Raw genomic sequence first — 25,348 nt, 5'->3', positions numbered from 1 at the left:
ACTACAAGGTAAAGATCAATCATGGCAGAGTACATGTCCTGGACAACTTACAGAGTCTGCCAAACATACAGTCAACCAGGAACCAACTGGGACATATGGACAATATCCTCTCCACTGTCCAGAGGATAAAGTCCTAGTGATGGCAACCAAGGTTTCTGAATTCATGCCCCTGCCTTCTTACATAAGCTAGAGAAGATACCCCCAAGAAGACAGAGACTACTTGAATCCCTACTGGATAGCCAACAACTCCTTGCAGTTAATGTGGAGACTCGCTTCTACTGATGACCCCACCCTTGAAGCGACTGGTTCCCAATAAACCCACACCATCCTTGTCCGAGGCAACTGAATGCAGTGAGAGGTCTGGGTTCAGGGACTCTAGGGACATCCTGCAAGAAGCAATACTATGGACATCAACCAGTGAAGGGAAAGAACCCGTTCTTGGCTCCAAGGCTACAACTCATGGTCTGGCTGAGTCTCTCTCTGTGCCAGTGTCTCTCAAGTGCAACTGAAGAGGTATCATCTAAAGTCAAGCACTCGAAACTAACTTCTTCAGATGTGACCTAAGCAATACAACCAGCATTAGCGGGCATGCTCTCTGAGGAAGAGAATTCTCTCATGATTAATAACAGATTGCCTGCTTGTGCTTGTGTCGCAAAACCTTGAACAGAATGTCACAAGTCATCTCTGGAAGCTGCACAGAGTGACCTATCTGGGCATGGTGATTGATTCTGTTCTGTTCAAGGTTTTGCGACACAAGCACAAGCAGGCTAATGCTGGTTGTATTGCTTACAAAAAAATGAGAACCACGAGCTCTACCACCTGCTTACCACTCCCCCACATCTATCCTGAACATTGTGGAGGATTGTCGAGAAAAAACGGATCCAATTTTTTTCACGACAGAGCCGTTCCAGAGAAAAGTCTCAGCTTTGCTACTACTACTACTACAACTATTATACATGGACATGATCTGCTGAAGGGGGAAATTGAAAATAAGAAAGAATTTATGATAAAAGAATTGTGGCTTTACAGAGACAAAAAACTTAAACAAAAACAAAGGAGGAATAAACCGAGTAAGGGAACCGTTTCAGAGGCATCACGCTTATTATTATTACTACTACTAAAAACGAGAGAGAAAAAGACAGCAGATTAAGATCAGAACTAAGAATAAGCAAGATAACAGAGAGGAAAGATGGTGCATTAGTAAGGGAGAGTTGAAGAGAAGGGAAAACTTTCAGATGATCAGAATGCTCTAAATGGGAAACCCAAAGAGCTGTAGATAGAAACAACAGAATCTCTAGTAGTGTTAATAATTTAGAAGTAGAGAATAATAGAATCTGTAGTAATGTAAATAACTTAGTAGGCTGCAGAAGAAGAGCAATTAGTTCAGGGCAGGTAAGTGAAGGAAGAAATTTGAATAACAAGCATAGGCCAGTAGGTTTAGGAGAAAACAGTAGTTTGCAACTATTAGATAAAAGGTTAGATGGTAGAAACAATTTTGGAAATAAGGGAAATGGACAGATGATGAACAACACATAAGATGCATCAAAGAATTTTGAAGTAAAGCTCATAAATACCCAAGGGCTGACGAAAGCTAAATAATTGAACTAATAGATTTAACACAAAAGAATGTAATTATGTGCATTGCTGAAACAGCAAAAAACTGCTATTCCCAACAGGTAGCCTAGGCTATCAGTGTGGTAGACTCAATGAGAAACGAGGATGACACCGAAGGAGGAGGAGGAGGAGGTCTATTAATAATTAATGCATAGATCCAAAGGAGATATCCAGTTGAAAAAGGGAAGTAGAGGGTAATTATAGAACAGTAAGATTCAACCCAGTCCTAGTCCACATGTCAACTAGTGATAGAGAAAGAAATAAGAGAATGATAAGTGCCTTACACAGAGCACTAGAGAAGACCACAGACCCGCCTCTGATTGTCCTTGGGGACTTCATTGGGCGTTTAGGTTTCACAGGGAAGCAAGACCTTGAGCCAAATGGAAAATACGTTATGGACTTAATGGAGAAACATGACCTAACACTATTAAATGGAGATCCCAACTGCAAAGGGGAGATAACCTGGAGTAGAGGAGATGAAAGTAGCACGATAGACTTTGGCCTGGTCAGTCAAAATATGTATAAAAACTATGAATGTATGGAGATAGATGAGGGGAAGTATGAATATGACCTGTCAGACCACCACCTAATAAGTCCAATTCAATATGAATACAAAAGCAAGAAAAACCTTTAAAAATGAACCAAAAGAAATCAAACATCTGAAAACAGCAGAATAGTCTACCAGGACATAAATTATATACCTTGCATGTATAGAAAGTAAACAAAGCGAGCTAGACAGAAAGGGAGATCTAACCCAGCTGGAGAAACAGCGAGTGAAGCAAAAGCGACCACCTTACAGAAGGCAGTGCAGAGAAGGTTAATACAAGGAAAGCAAGATGAGATAGAGCCAGTATGGGTCACCAGAGAAGTAAAGAAAGAAAGAAGAAACCAAAGAAGAATGTTCAACAAGTTAAAAAGGAAAGCCACAAGCACAACAGAAAGTATAGATAATAATAAAGAAACCATATGAAGAAAAGGTTAGGAATGAGAGAAGGAAAACCTGGGAATACAGACTTGCCGAGAGGTAAGACCACCTCAGAAAAAGAATGGATCAGGATATTCGACGAAAATAAGAAGAAGAAAGAGATTAAGGAAGAAGCCCTAGCGAAATAGCTTGGAAAATCCTAGAAGACAATATACCAAAAGGAAGAAAACAAAATAAGTGAGATATAGAATGGGAGCAAAACAGAGCATTATAAACAAGACATGGAAGAAATGATGAAAAGACGAATGGCAAGATTAGGACAGCATATGATATGCCATACATCATTAACAGAACACGTGGATGACCTAACAGCGACAGAAATGAAACCCTTGGAAGGAAGAAGTCACTATAACTGAAGAAAATATGAAAAATCAACTTGAGAAAATGAAACCAAACAAAGCACCTTGAGGGCCAGACGGGATGAAACCAGTTCTGTTTACACTGTTCTTACAAAGCACCAACCTTAAAAGAGAATTGGCAGAATGTTTAAACAACATACTGAAAGGCAGGAAAACACAGAACAGCTGGTTTAAGTAAAAAGAACACTTATACCTAAGAAACAATACCCCACAGTCAAGGATCTTAGGCCAATTGCATTAACTAATGTGTCATATAAAATTTTCATGGGAATCCTGAAAACCAAAATGGAAAGGACATATTAGAAATAAGCCACAGGGAAAACATGAACTGCAGTCAGGCTTTACTACACAAAGAAGAGGAATGGATTATTTGTATATCTTAGAATATTGCACACAAAAACGTACAGAAGAAAAGACCCATTATTTGTGGTATCAATAGACCTCCAAAAAGCATTTGGCTCAGTTAACAGAAAAAAGCTCACAGAGGTCATGATGAAATATAGGCTACATGCAGAGGTAATGATTAAGTGCAGTAGCAAAGATATATAGCTACAAATGACATAAGTCTATGCCTCAACACTGTAGAACAAAAAGAGCTAAATGCAGCAAATGGGATAAGGCATCAGGGGTGCAATGGCTCAATCATATTCATTCTGCTAATAACTTACTTGATAATTGAAAAATTAGAAAGTACAACAAAAGGTTTCAGGAATGAAGTTATAAGGACAGTGGCACTATTGTATGCAGACAGTGGATTAATCCTAGGGCACACCCTTGAAGAAATTACAAAAACAGTACAAGCTCTTATGGAAATAGCAAGCGAATGTGGCCTCAATATAAACAAAGACAAAAGCAATATATTAATATTCAACGATTGGTATAGTATTGACGATGCAGAAAATGTGTAGCACATATATAGAAGGAATAAAAATAGTTCAGAAGCAGAGAAGATACTACAAAAGCTTCAGAGGACGGGTAAAAAGGTCCCAAATCAAAGCAAAGCAGAAAAAGGCAAACCTGGCCAATGCAGCCATCAGTAAAAGCTGCAGCAGCAGGGTGAAGAAAGGAAAACTATTGGAAAGGGTTAGCGACGAGGCCATCCTTCATGAATGCCATGGAAGTCATGGAGCTCAACAAGAAAACCATAAATGAACAATTCCAAAAGGTAGACAATCACGTATTTAGAACAATCCTGAAAGCACCAAGATTCGCAGCAAGTTGTGCGTTACGATCCGAAATAGTGGCCTCCCTTCCTGCCACTCAAGTCATATGAAGAATAATAAACTCTAAAATATCTGAATCATACACTTGCCCAGGCACACTAGAATTAAGTGACAGGAAAAGGCTAAAAGGGGAACAAGATACAAAATGTTAGTGCTGTGAGGAAAACAAATGAAAACTTAAATATTTCTTACTCTACTGCCTAGTCCTAGCGCTTGACTTCAGGCCTTGACCTAGTATTTTAATCAAATCCTTCGGGCCAGCCCTATGAGAGCTGAAAGTCAGCTCAGTGGTCTAATTAAACTACTTTAATAATAATAATAATAATAATAATAATAATAATAATAATAATAATAATAATAATAATAATAATAATAATAATAATAGCGTATATATAATGAGATTAGAAATAGAGATTTGTGCAGCAGCCATATCAAGAAAATAAAGCGGAATTGATGGCTAATATTGTATTTCTATTTGCAGATCTTCCGAAAGAAGAAATTTAAAATAGGAAAGAATTCATAAAAGAATGGTGGCTTTACAGACACAAGAAACTTAGACAAGCACAAACAAAGAAGGAATGAAACGAGCACGCGAGGAACCGTTTCAAAGGCAAATCCCGCCTTCTACTACTACTACTACTACTGCTGCTGCTGTGTCAGTCGGAAGTCTCGGACTTACCCCTGCATCACTAAATGCCGGTGTGTGTGTTGTCATATAGGTTATAGGTTGTTGTCTTAGGGCTGTGACTTTGTTATGGAGTCAGCGTCCTGTACTGAAGTCTGATATGGTGAGTTCTTGGTTGTGCATTTTCCATGTTATCTTGAACGGTAGAACTATAGGGGAGCTCCGCGTCGGCGACGGCGCCGTAACTTGACTTTTTCTACATTTTTTTTAGTTCCTAATTATGAATTTACCTTTCATTTTTTGGCGCTCGAGTCTAATTAACCTGTAATTAACCCCCGAAGTCCATCCAACAAGGGGTTTCCATACGCGATCTTCACAAGACAGAGCACGGCTATATATATACGTGTTTCGAACGGTTCATATCCCGTCCGGCAAGTGCAATAACTTGTTAACGAATGGATCCCCCCCCCCCGGCCAGTACTAAACACGGCGAAGGGACATTCCATGTGGCCGACAACAAACAGATGCACCGCCAGTATCAGGACCCCTAAAAGTGTAGAGAAAACCAGTTGAAAAGGTAAAAAGAGGCGCGTAGCTAATATATAGAATTATCTCTTGAACTACAGTTCCTGGGTTCAAGTGAAGGTCACTGCTAAATATTGTGCAGATGGGTCAAGCGGTTCGGATTTCTGTAGCGCACAAGTTCACAGACATTCTTTCGTTTTGCGAATAAAGTATGGCTTTACCAGGAACATTCACTACCATTACCTTGATACTCGGTGCCTGTTTTTACCTTGGAAATTGGTTTTTCGTGGACTTTTAGGGCTGCTGATCAAGGAGAAGCCTTTGTTTGTCGTCAGCCAAGTGTGAGGGTAAACGATGGGGGTTAATGTTCATTTCCGGTGTGAACAGCCTTTCTCGATTTTTTATTATACCTTTTGAATCTTCATTAAACAATGAGGTAAATCTAAGCTGGAATTCCGTGGCGAGCTAGACTACGGCAGTTGACGTTATTCTATAGAATTTTACCTGCTGAACTAGAATCTATTTCAAGTAATTTTTTTTCGCTCCGCTGTAATTAAGCTGTAATTTACCTTAGAACTGTAGCCAACAGTAAAGGGGACCTGTTGGGAATCGGGGTTTTGAGTGGGGTAAAACACTTTTGAGAATAACTAATGGTAAGGGGGACCCATTGGGAATCGGGGTTGTGGGTGGGGTAAAACACTTTTGGGAATAGCTAATGGTAAGGGGGACCCATTGGGAATCGGGGTTGTGGGTGGGGTAAAACACTTTCAAGAATAGCTAATGGTAAGGGGGACCCATTGGGAATCGGGGTTTTGGGTGGGGTAAAACAATTTTGAGAATAGCTAATGGTAAGGGGGACCCATTGGGAATTGGGGTTTTGGGTGGGGTAAAACACTTTTGAGAATAGCTAATGGTAAGGGGGAAACATTGGGAATTGGGGTTTTGGGTGGGGTAAAACACTTTTGAGAATAGCCAATGGTAAGGGGGACCCATTGGGAATCAGGGTTTTGGGTGGGGTAAAACACTTTTGAGAATAGCTAATGGTAAGGGGGACCCATTGGGAATTGAGGTTGTGGGTGGGGTAAAACACTTTTGAGAATAGCTAATGGTAAGGGGGAATCGTTGGGAATCAGGGTTTTGGGTGGGGTAAAACACTTTTGAGAATAGCTAATGGTAAGGGGGACCCATTGGGAATCAGGGTTTTGGGTGGGGTAAAACACTTTTGAGAATAGCTAATGGTAAGGGGGACCCATTGGGAATTGGGGTTGTGGGTTGGGTAAAACACTTTTGAGAATAGCTAATGGTAAGGGGACCCATTGGAAATCGGGGTTTTGGGTGGGGTAAAACAATTTTGAGAATAGCTAATGGTAAGGGGGACCCGTTGAGAATTGATGTTTTGGGTGGGGTAAAACACTTTTGAGAATAGCTAATGGTAAGGGGGACCCATTGGAAATCGGGGTTTTGGGTGGGGTAAAACAATTTTGAGAATAGCTAATGGTAATGGGGACCCGTTGGGAATTGGGGTTGTGGGTGGGGTAAAACACTTTTGAGAATAGCTAATGGTAAGGTGGAATCGTTGGGAATTGGGGTTTTGGGTGGGGTAAAACACTTTTGAGAATAGCTAATGGTAAGGGGGACCCATTGGGAATCGGGGTTGTGGGTGGGGTAAAACACTTTTGAGAATAGCTAATGGTAAGGGGGACCCGTTGGGAATCGGGGTTTTGGGTGGGGTAAAACACTTTTGAGAATAGCTAATGGTATGGGGGATCCGTTGGGAATCGGGGTTTTGGGTGGGGTAAAACAATTTCGAAAATAGCAAATGGTAAGGGGGACCCGTTGGGAATCGGTGTTTTGGGTGGGGTAAAACACTTTTGAGAATAGCTAATGGTAAGGGGGACCCGTTGAGAATCGGGGTTGTGGGTGGGGTAAAACACTTGAGAACAGCTAATGGTAAGGGGGACCCATTGGGAATTGGGGTTGTGGGTGGGGTAATACACTTTTGAGAATAGCTAATGGTAAGGGGGGCCCATTGGGAATTGGGTTTGTGGGTGGGGTAAAACACTTTTGAGAATAGCTAATGGTAAGGGGGACCCATTGGGAATCGGGGTTGCGGGTAGGATAAAACACTTTTGAGAATAGCTAATGGTAAGGGGGACCCGTTGGGAATCGGGGTTGTGGGTAGGATAAAACACTTTTAAGAATAGCTAATGGTAAGGGGGACCCTTTGGGAATTGGGGTTGTGGGTGGGGTAAAACACTTTTGAGAATAGCTAATGGTAAGGGGGGCCCATTGGGAATCGGGTTTGTGGGTGGGGTAAAACACTTTCAAGAATAGCTAATGGTAAGGGGGACCCATTGGGAATCGGGGTTGCGGGTAGGATAAAACACTTTTGAGAATAGCTAATGGTAAGGGGGACCCGTTGGGATTCGGGGTTGTGGGTAGGATAAAACACTTTTAAGAATAGCTAATGGTAAGGGGGACCCGTTGGGAATCGGGGTTTTGGGTGGGATAAAACACTTTTGAGAACAGCTAATGGTAAGGGGGACCCATTGGGAATTGGGGTTGTGGGTGGGGTAATACACTTTTGAGAATAGCTAATGGTAAGGGGGACCCGTTGGGAATCAGGGTTGTGGGTAGGATAAAACACTTTTAAGAATAGCTAATGGTAAGGGGGACCCGTTGGGAATCAGGGTTTTGGGTGGGGTAAAACACTTTTGAGAATAGCTAATGGTAAGGGGGAAACGTTGGGAATCGGGGTTTTGGGTGGGGTAAAACACTTCTGAGAATAGCTAATGGTAAGGGAACCTATTGGGAATTGGGGTTTTGGGTGGGGTAAAACACTTTTGAGAATAGCTAATGGTAAGGGGGACCCATTGGGAATCGGGGTTTTGGGTGGGGTAAAACACTTTTGAGAATGACTAATGTTATGGAGGACCCATTGGAAATCAGGGTTTTGGGTGGGGTAAAACACTTTTGAGAATAGCTAACAGTAAGGGGGACCTGTTGGGAATTGGGGTTTTGAGTGGGGTAAATAACTTTGGAAAAAGTTTGGCCACCTTATTTTGTATTTCCTGTCATATATGTCATTTGGAACATGAAATACAAGCATAAAAAAAGGACAAATAAACGGGCAACAGGAGCTGTTTCAATGGCACTTTTGTTCCGATACGATATACAAACCGTTGGTCCTTTACATTAGGAGAATTACTTTCAGCATAGGCTGGAAACTGCCATTAAACTCTTGAGCAAGGTGGTTAGGCAGTAACGGTAATTCTATATATTAACTCCGCGCCTGTTTTTACCTTGGAATCTGGTTCTTTCTCCACTTTTACGGCTTCTGATAATGGAGGTGAGTTTGTTTGTTGGCAGCCAAGTGTCATTTGCCCCCTAACTTTATTCAGCAGTAAAGGGGGACTGTGGGAATCAGGGGTTCTGGGTGGGGGAAAACAGAGAACTGGAGTGGACATGTATACATTATGGGGGCGCTGGCTGGAGGGGAAAACGAGAAGGAGCCATACGCAAAAGGGAGAGAGCGGCTGAAAGGGTGGGGGGTAACGAGGCAGGGAGGGAGAAATTTCCTCACGTGCCCCAAAAGCGGGGGTAAGTGGGGAGCGGTGCAAGAAGGGGGTGGGAGGTAGATTTCGCAAGTGGGAAACTCGTCGGGAATGAGTGCGTGTAGAAGCGTAACCCTGGGGGTGGGGGAGGGAGGAAACACTGCCCAGTAAGGGGGATGGGGACAAAGTGTGTGGCCGAAAAAAAACAAACTTGTTCCGACACAATATACAAACCCTTGGTCCTTTACATTAGGAGATTACTTTCAGGCGTAGGCTGGAAACGGCCGTTGAACTTCAAACAAGGTGGTTAGGCAGTTAACTACTGTCCGGGAGGCAGGAGTACCGCCTGCCCGGATGTAAACATTCCAATTTGCTTTCGGCCGTCGTAGCGCTCGGACGTTGTTCTTCGCCGCTCTCTGCCTGACAGCATTTTTTCGTCATTTTTGGTGGGAATATTCTTTTTTTTCTTTAAAATGGAAAAATCATCTAAACCCTCCTATCCCCAGCGTGTGTGTCCTGGGGTAGGGGGTAAAAAGTGTAATTCTTTCAGATCTAGAGTCGACGTGGACCCACACGCACTCTGTACATCTTGCAGGGGGCGTGTGTGTTCACGCGACTCGACTTGTAGTGAGTGTTGTTTGTGGTCCTCCGAGCAATGGGGCAAGTTCGAGGGGAGGTGACGTTACCATCGTAAGCCTACCAAGGAGTCGTCCGAGGGAAACACGCCCCCGATGACTCCAGTGGTGGCTAAATGTGTCGGGTTCGTTTCTCCTCCCGGCAAACTTCCCCTTCTTGCTCCCTCTCCCTCGGGTGAGGACTCCCCTCCCCTTCCTCTTATATTTCTTCGTTTGTGGAATGGGGGGGGGAGAGTTGGACCAGGACATCCTCTCGGGGTCTCTTCCCGTTGGAGGGAGTTTTTTCCCCAGAGCGGGTAGAGGCTTCCATTGCTAACCCGACTGTTTGCTTCAGGTCCCGGGCTGGATAGCCAGGCCATGATCCCAACTCTCCTGGCTACACCTGGGCCTACCTGGCGTTCCGTCACTGGAGGGGATTGGCTCCCCTGTCTGGTGCTCCAGTGACAACCACACAGCGGCAAGCGACAGCCACCACCACAACTGTCACCATGTTGAGGTTTGTCCAGCTGCCGGTTTCGGTGGCTTTGCATCTGGACACCCAGGTTTCGGCGTCATGCCGCGGGCCACCACGCTGTTCCACTGCCGCCTGGCTTCCTGGCTCCATTCACAACGCTGGGCCTCCTACATGGTGACGTCATCATTTTGCCATATGTGACTGTTGCTGCCCCTGTTGCTGACCCTGGCCTGTCTTTGGACCACGGTTCCTCGTCTGACTCTCCAGCCCGGCCCTTCGTCTGTTCAGTCCCCATCCCATCGACCCTGGCCGGCCCGACATGATCTCCACGCGGAGGGGCGGCGCCTGCATTCCCTGGCCCCGCCCCGGTTCCTGGCTGCGCGCGATGCTCTCTCCCCCAGGCAATTGCTGGCCCGAGCTCCATGGTCTCTGCCCGGGATGCACCTTCTGCTGCTGCAGCCCCTCCTACTGTTCCTCCTGTTCTTCGGTGGCCTCGCTTTCCTGGCTTGGGGATTTGACTGCTTTCCTGAAGCAGATGGTGAAGAAGAAGAAGAAGAAGAGAGGTCTAGGAAGGTGTCGTCTTCGTCTTCATCTTCATCTTCATCATCATCGTCTTTGTCTGCTGCTTCTTCTTCTCTTCTCCTTCCGAGGCTTTGCAGCCAAAGAAGAAGAAGTCTGCCTCCCAAGAAACCTTGCACCGAGATTTCAAAGGGTCTGCCCTCCTTCCACAGGGAAGGCAGTGGGATCTCTCGTTGGCTCTTCCCGATCCTCGGATCAGGGAACCGCTGCCCTGGCCTCGGGTCAGGGCACCGGGAGCCAAGGGCGTGCAGACCAAGGTCGGCACTCCCCTGCTGTGCCTAAGAAACCTCCTGCTTCTAAGGCCAGCGAGTCCGCGTCGGACACTTGTTCGCGAGTTGCTCAGTACCCGGGTTTCCAAGGAGACCGGGTACCCCAGTCTGATACGGGAGAAACTTCTCTCCGTACAGACCAGGGCGTGGGGTGAGAGAAAGAGCCGGGGCATGCAGGTGCTCCGACTCTTCCTGCTGGCACTCCTTCCAGTGCCAAGTCAGGTTCCCGGGACAATGCTTCAGCCCCCTCGGGGCTGAACACCTGGAGAGAGGTGGGAAGAAGTCCCCTGCTCAGTCTTCCTGAGAGGCTCCGGCCTCGAAGAAGACTGGGGCGCGTCCAGAGGACAGCGCAAGCTCGCGCCAGCCAGCCCATGCGCTCGGCTCCTCCCAGTCCCCGGCCACGTCCCACGCGCGGCCAGCCTGGCTCGGGGAGGTGAGTGCGGCTCGGCTCTCGCGAGCCGCTCCGCTCTCCTCGGGAGATGCATTTCACCTGGGCTAAAGCGGTCTCCTCGACCCGGGGGCTGCCGTCATCACTGCGGGTTGGTGACCGCTCTCGGCCCGCTGCCTCTGCTGGTTCTGCCAGCAAGGCCAGTGGGAGTGCCCGATCTTCCTCGCCTGTCCCCTCTGCCTCTTGGGGTTCTCTTCCAGGGGCGTGAGTCGGAGAGGAAGAACTCTGGGGAGTTGTTCTCCTCAGAGTTCACCTGCGTGGGGGGTATACCTGGCTCGGTACTCGACCAGGTCTTATGCCCGTGTGGTTCAGGAAGGATCACGGGGTCTGCCGAGGTTCTCCCCCTCCTGCAGGGAGAGTAGATCGGGAGGACCGCACTCTGGAAGGACTCGAGGGTCCTCTGCCCCAGGATGCGGACACCCCGAGATACAGAGGACTTTTGCAGAGGTTATCGCGCTGATTCGTCAGCACAATGACCTAGGGGGGAAGGGACCACGGCCTCATCTGTGGATTGTCCGTCGCGCCTCGAATCCTTCTGGGGACCCAAGAAGGAACCCAAGGCTTTGGTGGGGCTGCCGTGGTCCACGCTTGCCGAGGGGTCCTCGATCAGGTGAACGGTCTTGTGTCTGGGCAAGACAGTTCCTTAGCCGATCGAGCCGCTCGGACAAGCTTCTTCCCCCCCTCTGCCTCAACAGAAGCGTTTCTACACACCAGCGGAAGGGGCATTGCTGACTAAACAGGTTGACCCGGACCTGACTCATTTGGATCCGGGTCTGTCGTTGCAGCAATTACTGCAGAGAGCATCTCCCTCTCTCTCAGCAAGAAGCTGCAACCCTGGAAGCCACCGCCATGGCGGCCTTCCAGGCAGTCTCCTGGCTCGATCTGTGGTCCTTCACAGTATCCAAGGGCAGCTGCTTCCTCAGGCGCTATTGTACCTGGGAGGACTCCACCTTTGGGAGACTGTGCCAGTCTGGGGGTAGGGCTATTTCCTACCTCGCCCACCAGACTGCAAACCTGTGGGCAAACCTGGTGCTAAAGCGGAGAGATGCTGTTCTCTCTCGCTTTGCCAGGTCTGTAGGTCCCGAGTCAGCAATGCCCTGCGGAATGGACCGTTGCTGGGTTCCTCCTCTCTCTTCCCTAGAGAGTTGGTGGACGCCTGCGGTGGACAAGCGCCGTGCCGATGACAGCGACCGGCTTGTCCACCAGGCAGTGGCCAAGACCTCCGGTCTTCTCGTTCCACTGCAGCCAGGTCTTCGGGCCAGGCTGGCACTTCCTCGGCCCCTAAGAAGTCCCAGTCTTCGAAGGGGACCCGAAGAAACACCCAGCCTTCTTCTTCCTCAAGAAAGGGGGGTTCTCTCCCGCCCTTTTCAGCCCACTTTCCAATCTGGTAAAGGGGGCAAGGGGAAGAAGAAGAAGGGGAAACGCTAGGGGCGGCGTTCCCCCCAAAAGCTGCCGAAGGTGGGGGGGTGCCTGTCGAGCCATTGGGCAACATGGCAGCGACATGGAGCCGAGACCTGGATAGTGGATGTCCTTCGGGAGGGATATCTACTACCCTTCGAGTCTCGGCCTCCCCTCACCTACACTCCGGTCCATCTCCAAACTTATCTTTCAGGTTCACTCGAAGGACACCGCACTACAGCAAGAAGTGCAAGCCATGCTGAGCAAGGGTGCTGTAGAAGTCGTGTCGGACCAGTCTCCAGGCTTTTACAGCCAAATCTTTCTCGTAGAGAAAGGTATCAGGGGATGGAGACCGGTCATAGACCTCTCTCCCTTGAACCGTTTCGTTCGCCAGACTCGGTTCACGATGGAAACAGTGCAAACTGTGCTGGCCTCCATCAGGGAGAACGACTTCATGCTTACGGTGGACTTGAAGGATGCGTATTTCCAGATACCCATCCATCCGTCCTCGCGCAAGTACCTCCGCTTTGTCCTCGGGGAGTCGGTCTTCCAATTCAGGGCACTTTGCTTCGGGCTCTCGACCGCTCCCCAGGTGTTCACGAGAGTATTCTCTCTCGTGTCAGCTTGGGCCCACTCGCACGGGATACGTCTTCTGAGGTATCTCGATGACTGGCTAGTCCTGGCGAGCTCTCGCTCGCAGTTGCTACAGGACAGGGATCGTCTCCTCGAGTTTTGGGGGATCTTGGGATCATGGTAAATCTGGAGAAGTCAGATCTCACCCCAAGCAGAGGATAAAGTACCTGGGCATGCTGATAGAGACATGGTGGCAGCGAAAGTCTTTCCCTCGGACTCTCGTATCAGCAAGTTCAGGCAGGCAGCACAGCTGTTCCTGTCTCGACAGGAGCAGCCAGCTCGGCAATGGCAAGTCGTCATCGGTCACCTGTTGTCTTTGGAGAAGCTAGTACCTCATGGGCGTCTTCACCTGCAGTCTCTCCAGTGGAGACTAAAGGAGTATTGGTCCCAGTCCCGAGACCCCCAGTCCTTCCTCATTCCTCTTTCCGAGGAAGGTGAGAAAGGACCTTTGCTGGTGGTGGACGACAGGAACCTCTTGATAGGAGTATCCCTGCATACTCCCCCTCCGGACATGCTTCTGTTCTCAGACGCATCGACCGAGGGATGGGGCGCACACCTGGAGGAGTTGCTGACTTTGGGAGTGTGGCACCGAGACGACAAGCACCTTCACATCAACATCCTGGAACTCAAGGTGGCCTTCCTGGCCCTCCAAGAGTTCCAGGATCGAGTGATGGGACACTCTGTGGTACTGATGAGCGACAATACCACGGTAGTGGCATACGTCAACAAGCAGGGGACTGGTGTCCCTCCAGCTTCACCAGTTGACAATGCAGGTGCACGAGTGGGCCGTGGCTCACTTGGTAGAGCTGTCAGCCAGGTACATTCCAGGCAAGAGGAATGTCGTGGCAGACAAGCTCAGCTGCCAGAAGCCAGGTGGTAGGGACCGAATGGTCCCTCCATCAGGAAGTGCGGAAAGGCTGTTCGACCTGTGGGGCGTCCAGTCATCGATCTGTTCGCCACCCGGCACAACAGAAAACTCCAGGTCTTCTGTTCTGTCGTGCCGGACCCATGGGGCCGCTGCGGAGGACGCGTTCCAACACCCCATGGGACAATCTCGACACATATGCCTTTTCCCCATTCTGTCTGATTGGCCGGAGTGATCAGCCAAGTGATGATCACCCCGAATCTCAGAATGACTCTGGTGGCACCCAAATGGCCCCAGGCCAGTTTGGTACCGGACCTGCTAGCTCTCCTCTCCGAGGCGCCGAGAGAGATCCCCCCTGGCCCAACCTGCTGTGTCAACCTCACCACATAGAGCGGTTCCACCAGGCAGTGCATTCCCTGTGTCTTCACGGCTGGAGGTTATCCACCATCTCTTGCGAGCGAGAGGCTTTTCGCGTCGCGCAGCAACAGAGATGGCAGGATACCTCAGAAGATCCTCCCGCAGCGGTATACCAGGGAAAGTGGTCCGTCTTCTGTGGTTGGTGTCGTCGAGTTGTGGGGGTATCTCTCCAGTCAGAGGTACTACTCAGCAGGTCACGGACTTCCTTGCCTTCCTTCACCGAGAGAAGCTTCTCTCCACTTCAGCTGTGAAAGGCTACCGTGCCACACTAGGCCTAGTCTTGCAGCTGAAAGGAGTAGACATCTCTTCCTCCTTCAAGATTTCCCTACTGATGAGAAGCTTTGAACGGTCTTGCCCACCCAGGGATCTCAGGCCCCTGCATGGGATGTGACTCTCGTTCTAAGGAGCCTGACTCGTGCACCGTTGAGCCTTTACGAGAGTCGTCAGACAGGGATCTGACCCTCAAGACTGTCTTCTTGCTTGCCCTGGCATCGGCGAAGAGAGTTGGCGAACTTCACGGACTTTCCTTTGATGTCAAACACTCGAGGGGATGGGGATCAGTTACGCTCGATTTCATCTTGGATTTTGTAGTGAAGACTCAGAACCCTTCGGTCCCTGACGCACGGTTCGAGTCCTTCACGATCCCCTCCTAGAGGACTTTGTAGGTAATGAACCAGACGAGATGCTACTGTGTCCTGTTAGAGTGCTGTGGCGCTATCTGAAGAGGACTCGGCGCCTCCGGCCTGAGTGTCGACGACTCTTCGTTAGTACTGGCTCGACCAAGAAAGAAGTGTCCAAGAACACCATCTCTTTCTGGTTTTGTGAGACGATAAGGAGAGCATATTCTGCTGCAGGAGAAGACGACACCGGTACGCTTCGTCCGAGAGCTCACGAAGTCCGCAGCATTGGTCCGTCCCTCGCATTCCGGAAGAACATGTCGGTTTCACAGGTGCTGAAGGCGGGTGTGTGGTCCCAACAGACTACCTTCACCTCCTTCTACCTCCAGGATGTTGCTCACAAGTCCTTGGACACTTTTTCCTTGGGTCCTGTGGTGGCTGCTCAACAAGTTGTGTAGCTTATCCAGCTCCTCTAACAGGACAGGTTGCATCTCGCCTAAGATGTACGGTTGTGATTGGGAGAATGAATGTGGAGTGACTGGCCTCTCTTCTTTCTCCCCATCCTGGCTCTCTTCCCACGGGCAGGGAGCGGACGTGCCGTTAAAGCTGGATCTGCTGGATCTGGCGGTCGAGGCAGGTAAGCACCCAACGGAGCTCCGTTCTATTTTCCGTTCAGGTTAATAGAAGCAACCCCACTCCTTCCTCTTGCAAGGGGAGGAAGGAGACCATGACTATAAGACAAACCCAATGCTTGTATTTGCCTTGTTGTCATCCGACTCAAGTTCTTCTAGCCTACTTTGCATGAACTGACGTTTTCCTCTTTCATGCAAAGGGACCCAGAAGTCTGACAAACTGATCCTGCGTTTCTTACAACCCGATCATTTTGTCAGAGGCAGTTTTTCCCTTCCTCGCTCTCTCGACCAGGAAGGGAAGACAAGGTGGTGAACTCCAGTCAGTTCAGGAGACTCATTCAGATTCCTCCCTCCAACCAGTGAGTCTCCTAATGTAAAGGACCGAGGGTTTGTATATTGTGTCAGAACAAATCACAATTTTTTAAAGTAAATTGTATTTTTCCTAACTATACAAACCCGAGGTCCTTTACATTTTATGCCCACCTCATGCCACCCCTCAATCTGATACCTGGGCTGAAAGGCAAATTGGAATGTTTACATCTGGGCAGGCGGTACCCCCACCTCCCGGACAGTAGTTAACTGCCTAACCGCCTTGTTTGAAGTTCAACGGCTGTTTCCATCCTACGCCTGAAAGTAATCCTAATGTAAAGGACCTGGGGTTTGTATAGTTAGGAAAAATACAATTTACTTTAAAAAATTGTGATTTTTTTTTTTACATAAAACAAACGCCCCCAAAAGCCATTGTCAATTGTCATCTATTATTAGAAAAAATAATAGATAAATTAATTTCACACGCGAGACATATTTTAGTTATATTTCAACTTAAAAACACTTTGTATAAAGAAAAATAACCTTGCGCCTTTATAAATAAAGTATCTAGAGGAACTATCCCAATTCAATGTTCTAACTAGAACCAAGAAAAGTTTTCTGAACGAGAGACAGGTTAAATGCAGTGAAATAAAATTTTTGTCTGCAATTTCCAAACCAAAGCATTTTGGCTATGATTGCAATTTATAATACAAAAGCAATATAAGAATATACAACATGTATGATTGGATACAGTGAATTATTGTGCTTTAACATTTTAAAAGATCGTTTGGAAAAGATGCATATTCGACCCCCATTAGTTTGCTCTTCATATAGGGGTAAATTTTGTAATTCAGAAATACAGAGGAATGTGCATTACTGATGAATGGTCTATGCATTCTGGAAGTTAGAAAAGGACAGAGTTGCTAAAGCATTCACATGAGGTCATCATCTGCTAAGTCTGTGAGGGCAGGTAATTCTTCTCTTGTTAAAGTTCTCCTATTAACTCTCCTTTGTGTGTTTACCCTGTTTGCAATGTATCACCGTGTCAAGTTAAATGACAAATGGACATAAATTTCTCCATCCTTGCAGCCATCCAGTCTGGGCCAAGCCACAAAAATCACATATCACCAGTGAAGTGTTAGTGGAGAGGTGTCTGTTCACGGCCCCTCGTTCTCCCAGGTCTAGACCTCTGTCGGACTTGGTTCAGGGAGAGGGCATTCGAAAACAAATTGGAGTGGATATTCAACGATTGCCTGTGGGGCTTATTCTTTCAATCGTATTCCTGTTGTGATCTCCCAGTGTTGCTTGTTTCTTCAGGACCATAGACATTGTTTGTGCTGTTTGTGAAGTGCCAGTGCAGTGCAGTGTAATGTTAGTGACTCTTTTGATTTGGTGGCATTCTTTGTATTTCTCTTGTGCCCCTCCCAGCAGCCGAAGAAAAGAGTGACGGACCCCATTACCCCCACCCAGGAGGAGCCTGAACCTTTTCACCCACCCTCATCAAAGCAGCAGATCAGCCCCGACTTCGGAAGGAAGTCACCAAGTCTACTATTGCCCGTGTGGCGTGACCCGTTCCAGGGCGTCTACCGCCCACCCACCAGGAACCCTCCCAGACCCTCTCTGCACTCCCCACCTGCCAGTGTTCAACAAGACCCAGTTTTATTTACAGTAACTTTTATAATTAAAATCTAGAAATTCTTCTCATCTCTCTCCTCTTCTTTTAAACTGTGGATGCACCTGTTGCTGACAACGGTTCATAATGGCACAAGTCTTGACATCAAGACGATGCACCTGAGGATATACAACACGACCAGGATTCTTCTCTGAGGACCACCAGTTGGCCTTCAGCATGTCTCACCGGCGCAGACTTCAACCCCACCAGGTTTTCAACACTGGCAGCGCCCTGCCTTCCTCTCCACACCACCTGATTCTGCGCCTCCGGCAGCTCCAAATGCAGAGTTTCCTCTCATCACCTACCTTGAGGAAACTGACTGTGCACCTGTCTTGTGTCTTCTGTCGGAGAGAGAAGAAAATGATCGAAGAAGATGAAGAAATAGAAGAGGACTTTCCAGGAATTAAGGAGAAATCTTCCGGGTTATAAGGAGTTACTCAAGTTTCACGTGGAAAACTTTGGGGACTCTTTTACAAGCCTGCCCAAGACTCAAGCTTCTCCCAGATCGCAGTTTAACAACTACACAACCCGGACCCAGCTCCTTTTACACCCTAGCCATCACCCCCACAGAAGGCTATCAAGAAAATTAACCCTGGCTCTCAGACAAGAGAGAGTCCAAGAGTATGTTTTGTCTTCCACCCTCCAGATTGGCTCAGGATGGCCGCATGCCCAGACTGGAGAACGATTTTTTCTTTGGGTGTGTCTGCCTCCATCATGACAGACTTCTCCAGTCTAGTGGATTCAAGTCGTCACACAGCTCTTCAATCAGCAGAAGATCTTTTCACGCAGTCAGAGTTGGATCATCTTCTCAGAGTATTTTTCGCTGTTGTGGAGGTCATCAGTTTCCTTGATTGGTCAGTGGCGGCTCTGGCTAGGAAAGTCAAAGAATTCGGACTTTCGGATGCGCAGTCGACGGATTTCACTTTGTTAGTCGACTGCATAGACAAGGGGGTATGCGATTGTGCCTTGAGCTAACTTCCGGTTTTGCAACCGGAGTTCTGAAGAAACGACAACTCTGGTGCTCTTTTTTGTGGGGTGTTTCCGCAGCCAGAGGTCTGCTCTCCTCTTTGCTCCTTTGTCAGAAGGACCACTTGTTCCCGAAGGCTTTAGTTCGAGAGACTGCTGAAGCTCTCACACGTGGCCCTACACAGGACCTGTTGGCTCAGTCAGCAAAGAAAGCCAAAGAAGACTAGAAGAAGACACTCTGCCAGCTACTTCCACCAAAACTTCGGTGTAAAGGACACTTCCAAGTCGTTCAGGGCAAGTCTGCTTCACCGGCCCTTTTCCAAGTTAAATGTGGGAAAGGAAAATCTTTAAAAAGTGACCTTCCAATTTTCAACAAAAGAAATGAGTGTGCTGTCCTCCACATAGCAGTAGGTGCCAGACTCCAGTCGTTCTCGGAAGCCTGGCAAAAGGTCACTCAAGATCCTTGGACCTCAGGTGATCCAGAGAGGGTACTCCATCCCATTCCAACAAAAGCCCCCTCTCCATCGGACGCTCCAGTCGTTTTTCCAACATACTCCAACGACTCTCAGAAGTTTTTGCGCCCTTCGAGAAGAAGTAGAAGCACTGCTAAGGAAACAAGCCATCGAGTTAGTGCCGACCCCATGCTCTCAGGGGTTTTACAACCATTCTCTTTTTAGTTTCAAAGGCGTCGGGAGGTTGGAGGCCGGTTCTAGACGTGAGCGCATTGAACGTTTTTGTAAAAAAACGAAAAATTTTCGATGGAAACGACAGTCAGTGTTAGCATCTCTTCAAGGGCGACTGGATGGTCTCGATAGACCTCCAGGATGCGTGCTTTCCATGTTCCTATCCATCAGGAATCAAGGAAGTTCCTGAGGTTTGTTTTCCAAAGCAAAGTTTTCCAGTTCAGAGCTCTTTGTTTGGACTGTCAACTGCACCTCAAGTGTTTACAAGAGTTCTGTCAACGGTATGAAGAATCTTCACTTACAAGGAATAAGGATGTCAATGTATCTGGACGACTGGCTTCTGAAAGCACACTCCAAAGCCAAATGTGTGGAGGACCTAATGAAGACATTATCTCTGATAAAGGAACTAGGCCTACTAGTCAATGGAAGGAAATCGTCCCTGTCACCATCACAGCAGATAGTTTATTTGGGAGTGAGAATGGACTCTCTGACTTTCGGGCTTCTCCGTCACGGATGAAGTAGAGTCTTGTCTAAGCATGATAGACGACTTTCTACATGTGGAGGTTTGCTCAGCCAACCAGTGGATGAGCTTACTGGGGACCTTAGCCTCGATGGAGAAGTTCGTAAAACTGGGGAGACTCAAGATGAGGCCTCTGCAGTTTTATCTACAAAGCCAATGGCCACGCAAAACCCATCCAGTTCCTTTCTTTTCAAGATCTCAGATCAGATCAAGAAGGAGCTGTTCTGGTGGAATTCATGGGAAAGGCTACAGGAGGGAATTTCTCTTTTATCAAGAACCCAGACCTCACACTCTTGTCAGGCGCTTCGGATCAGGGGTGGGGAGCGACTTTAGACAACAAGGAATGTCAGGTGGGGCCTGTGGCAGGAAGAGCAGAAAGAACTGCACATAAATGTGAAAGAACTGAAAGCGGTACATCTAGCCCTGATGCAATTTCAGCAAGAAGTAAAAGGCAAGGTTATTCTAGTTCAGTCGGACAACACGACAGCTCTTGCTTATATCAAGAGGCAGGGGCACTCATTCCTTCTCCTGTATCAGGCGACCAAGGAACTTTTAGAATGGTCGGAAGAGAACGAGGTCACGTTATTGACCAGGTTCATAAAAGCGAGAGGAATGTAACAGCGGATCTTTTAAGCAGGAAGAACCAAGTCTTGCCCACGGAATGGACCTTACATCCTTCAGGTTTGCAAACGATTGTGGAATCTGTGGGGTTGTCCGCTAGTAGACCTGTTTGCAACAGACAGAACAAAAAACGCCTCCCAGTATATTGCTCCCCAGATCCGGACGACAAGGCACTTTGGGTGGATGCAATGACAATGAGTTGGGATTGCCTAGATCTTTACGCTTTTCCACCGTTCAAAATTATCAGGAAGGTCTTGGAAAAGTTCAGGAACCACAAGAACACCAAGATGACTCTAATCGTTCCTTCTGGCCATCGAGGGAATGGTTCCCAGATCTTCTCCTCCTCCTCGCAGATTTTCCGAGGATCCTCCCGTCGAGGAAAGATCTACTCAGACAACCCCACTTCCTGAGGTTCCATCAGAACTTGTGGGCTCAAACGGCTTGTCGCCTGCAGACTGTCGACGACTCCTCAGGAAGAGAGGTTTTCAAAGGAGGTTGCAAAGCGCCATTATCTGACCCAGAAGAAAGTCTTCTGACCGCAGTATACCAGGCTAGATGGAATCAGTTTAGAACCTGGTGCAATAGACATGGAGTTTCGTCTTCTAAAACCTCTCTAAATCAAATAGCGAAGTTCTTGCTATTTTTTTTAAGGAGAAAGGATTGTCTTTGAGCACGATTAAAGGGTATCGATCAATGCTTGCACTTACTGATTTAAGCACAGAGGTCTAGACATCTCGAACAATCAGGATCTAACAGATTTACTTAAGTCTTTTAATACCTCGAAGACGAAAGTTCAGAGACCCTAAACAAATAGCATGGAATCTGGACATCGTTCCTTAAATGGATTTGTTCAGATCCGACCTGAGCCTTTGGCAAATGCATCGCTGAGAAACTTGACTAAGAAAACTATTTTCTAGTAACAAGAACTGGTTCAACAGCCAGGAGGGTGAGTGAGGTTCATGCATTGACAAAACATTGGTTTCTCTCAAGGAAAAGCTGTTTGTTCTTCCTCTCTTAGGTTCTTAGCGAAGACTCGAAGATGCGTCCAGACCATGGCTGAGGTCTTTCAGCATTAAGAGCCTTTCAGATCTTGTGGGAGAAGGAGAACAAGAGAGATTGTTGTGCCCGGTGAGAGCCTTAAAGTTCTATATTCACCGAACAAAAGGTATCAGGGGGCTCTTGGAGAACTTGTGGTGTTCTGTGAGAAACCCGTCAAGACCACTTTCTAAGAATGCTCTTGCTTTCTTCTTAAGAGAAGTTATTTCAGAAGCCCATGTCCATTGTCAGGACTCAGACACGGGAACTCTGAAAGTGAGAGCACATGAGATAAGAGCTGTAGCTACTTCTTTGGCTTTCAGGCACAACCTCTCAGTGCAGAAGATTGTGAATTCTACATCCAGCGATGTAAGTCGGTCTTCGCATCGCATTACTTGTCAGAATTGAAGACTGATTTTGACAATGGCAGTACCTTAGGGCCTTTAGTAGTTACTGACACGGTGGTGGGTGAGGGAGAAAGAGGGCAACCCTATCCACTAACATTTTCTCCTTGAAGTTGGAAATTGAGTTTGGTTTGCGTCGTTTTGTAGGTACTATGTTGTTGGTTTAGGAGTACCTACAATCTTTTAATTTTATGGTTGAAAGTTTTTAATTTTATATTTTGGTGTTGGAGGTGATCCCTTATTGTTAATTTGGAACACGCCCAGAGCAAGGGCATACTAAGTCTTGTCCGTCCAACGTTGTCCTCTGATGTGACAAGTACTAACAGATTGTATCTGACACCCGGATCCATTATATCCTGTCTATACAATCGAGGGATAAGCAGACTACAGAGGCAGTAACTGCTGAGTCAGCAATCCTTCAAGGTAAGGAACTAAAATTCATGTTTTTGATTTCTAACAATATATGTGGCTGACATGATCCCACCCCCTCTAAAGGTGCCAATCAGCTATATGTAACTACCAGGTAAGTCCTATAAGTAAAAATGATATTTTTATGATAAAATAAGGTTTTACTTATACTTACCTGGTAGTTACATATTCTGCTTTGCCCATGCCCCCTCTCATGTCAAGTGGGCTTAAAACTTAATGGGTTCTAGAACATTGTTGGGATAGTTCCTTGTTACCTATAGAGGGGCGCTGGTAGAGGGATCACCTAGATGTATGTTTTTAGCGCTAGCAGGAAATTTAAAATTCTGCTCGTCAGAGACGACAGCTATATGTAACTACCAGGTAAGTATAAGTAAAACCTTATTTTATCATAAAAATATCATTTTATTTTGGTAAAAACAAGAGCAGGAACTCTCCCAAGCTGGCTGGAAGGTGCAATCATCAACAGCTGAAAAACAATTTTTGAAAAGAGTTCAGCAAATTCCTTTGAATCTCAGAACTAACTGGCCTTACCTTATGGACCGGGAGGTAGAGATCATGCCAGACTGCCTTTAAAAATGCATGGAAATGGTTTGGTAGAAATGGCTCTTTTTAGACTTCCTCTGAAGGTAGTCTACAAAATTGAACACTTCCTCTGATAAAAGCTTGATTAACCATTTGTAGTTGCCTAAGCAGTAGGCCTCTCAAAAAGTTCAGTAACTGATCAGCTCTCTCACAAGACACTGGGAGGTCATGTTCAAAAAGTTCAGGCTCAGGTTCAGTTCGAACTGAGAACTAGCAAAAAGCTCACTGATTTGATTCAGCCACTGTACTGAACAAGAAACAATAAAAATCTGTATGTTTTAAGACCAGGAATGAAATATTCAATTAAATTTCCTGATGCACAATTTATGTTTCATTTCATAAAAGTGGGGACAACTACATTGCCAACACCATTGCAAGCCTCAAGGAACTTTGGACAGGAAGTTTTGCACAACTTACGTGTTACTTCACAAATGGGAACCACCCAAAAGGCCCTGCTTTTCATGACATTAAAGAAAGAAACCATAAATGTTTGAGAAAAATTTTATATGTGTGGGCAAAATTCATATTTTTGGGGTACAGTTGTCCAACTCCCTTTTGACACCGTGTTTGATACTAGGCAGGCGGGTTAAATGCATTTCACAGTGTTGTTTAGTGGAGTACCTGGGAAATGAATCCCCTTTCCAGATAAGATAAAACAGAGAAATGTTGTTGAAAGATGCCAAAAATTTCTGTAGTGTTGTTTTTGTTTTTAGGGTACAGGTACACTTTCCCGTCTGACCAGTTTACATTAGAAGGCTGGCAGGGTTGATAATTTTGCTGTCTTGTCATTTTTATGGGGATGATTCTCAGTAGTTCCTGATTCAGACAACAGTTGGGGCCTGAAAATTGCAACAGTTTCAGTAGAAAACCAGAAGAATGCAAGCTTTGGAAACTCCTAAAACAGGTTAAGAATAAACTCAAAGCTTATGTTTTTTTTCTTTCAGGTTAACTTATAGTTTGGGAGTGAACATGCAAGGTGTGTTGAATCATGCATAGGGATAACAGATTAACAAGTTATTGCACTTTCAGACAAATCATGAACCGTTCAAAACACTTCTTCCATACCTTTCAGGCCCTGTCATAAAAGAAGTTGCTCATGTTGAACTTCCTGAAGAAGGACAGCCTTCAAAGCAGGTGTATCCAGTTTGTAACTTTAACTAAACGATTTTTTCCAAGTGGGGGGTTCCAGTTTGCGTGACATGTTGTAAGATAATTCACTGGGTTAGGTCCCCAAACTCTGGATTGTTCTGACACAATATACAAACCTGAGGTCCTTTAGGAGAGAGGATTACTTTATGTAGGCTGCAGAAACCAAAATAATAATTGAACTTCAAACAAGGTGGTCAGGCAGTTAACTACTGCAATGCGGGAGTACAGCCTGCCCGGATTAAACATTCACAATTTGCTTTCGGATATAGAATGCGGACCGTTTGCTGTTTCTTATTCTCTGCCTGACTGCCCTTTTTCTCCTTTTCCCTGGGAACTTTTTGTTTTTTCTTTGCAAGATCATGAATGTTGATAAGCCTTAAATTCTTATCCCCAGGTTTTATGTCCTGGGTAGGAAGGCAAGAAATGTAATTCCTTTAGATCTAGCGTCAACGCGGACCCACGTGCTCTCTGGCCATCTTGCAGGGGGTGTGTGTGTTCACATGACGCTCCTTGCAATGAGTGTTGCTCTTGGTCTCCCGAGCAGTGGAGGAAGTTCGAAAAGGGAGGAGATGTTGCTACCGTCTTTAAGCTTTTTAGGAATTTTTCTGAGGGTAACATGCCATGAAAACTCCAGTGGTGGCTAATGTGATATTCGTTTCTCCCTCCCGGCAAGCTTCCCTTCTTGTTCCCTCTCCCTCGGGTGAGGACTCCCCTCCCCTTAAAGATAATTTGTTTCATTTCATCGTGTGGAAGTATACAGTTGGACTGTAGGACATCCTCTCGGGGTCCTCTTCTCATTCTGGAGTTTTTTCCTTCAGAATTTCTCTTTATTTTGAACTAACCCGACTTTTTTTCTTCAGGTTTTGGGTTTGAACCTCCAGGTCAGACTATCATAACCTGGCTACACCTGGGCCTACTTCACCGTTCCATCACTGGAGGTCTGGTTTACATCTGTCAGGCTCCAGTGACACCATATACATACAGCAACACTACACCTGAATTAACCTTGGTCACCATGTAGCATGTTCAGTTACTTGGTGTCAGTGGTTTTCACCTGGATACCCAGGTTTCAAGGCTGCCCTGCCTCTCATACACCATGCGGTACCACTGCCTTAAAGGGTTCCTGGCCTTTCTTAAGGTTAGGGC

General features: G+C 46.7%; 1 protein-coding gene across 2 annotated transcripts in view; it reads left to right on the top strand.

Annotated features, from left to right (window-relative positions):
- Window positions 1-4,815: 4,815 nt before the first annotated feature.
- Window positions 4,816-25,348, top strand: part of LOC136855151 (zinc finger protein 420-like) — a 109,894-nt gene continuing 89,361 nt past the window's right edge. The window contains exon 1 of one of the 2 annotated variants that reach the window (XM_067132057.1): window positions 4,816-4,969. The gene's annotated coding sequence lies outside the window, so the exon portion shown is untranslated. The remainder of the gene's footprint in view (window positions 4,970-25,348) is intronic. The other variant, XM_067132056.1, reaches the window with a different exon arrangement.

The sequence above is a fragment of the Macrobrachium rosenbergii genome, chromosome 30 (genome assembly GCF_040412425.1).
Source record: "Macrobrachium rosenbergii isolate ZJJX-2024 chromosome 30, ASM4041242v1, whole genome shotgun sequence".
NCBI classification, from domain to species: Eukaryota; Metazoa; Arthropoda; class Malacostraca; order Decapoda; family Palaemonidae; genus Macrobrachium; species Macrobrachium rosenbergii.
Note: the sequence above shows the minus strand (reverse complement) of the source record. Positions and strands in the feature narration are given on the sequence as shown.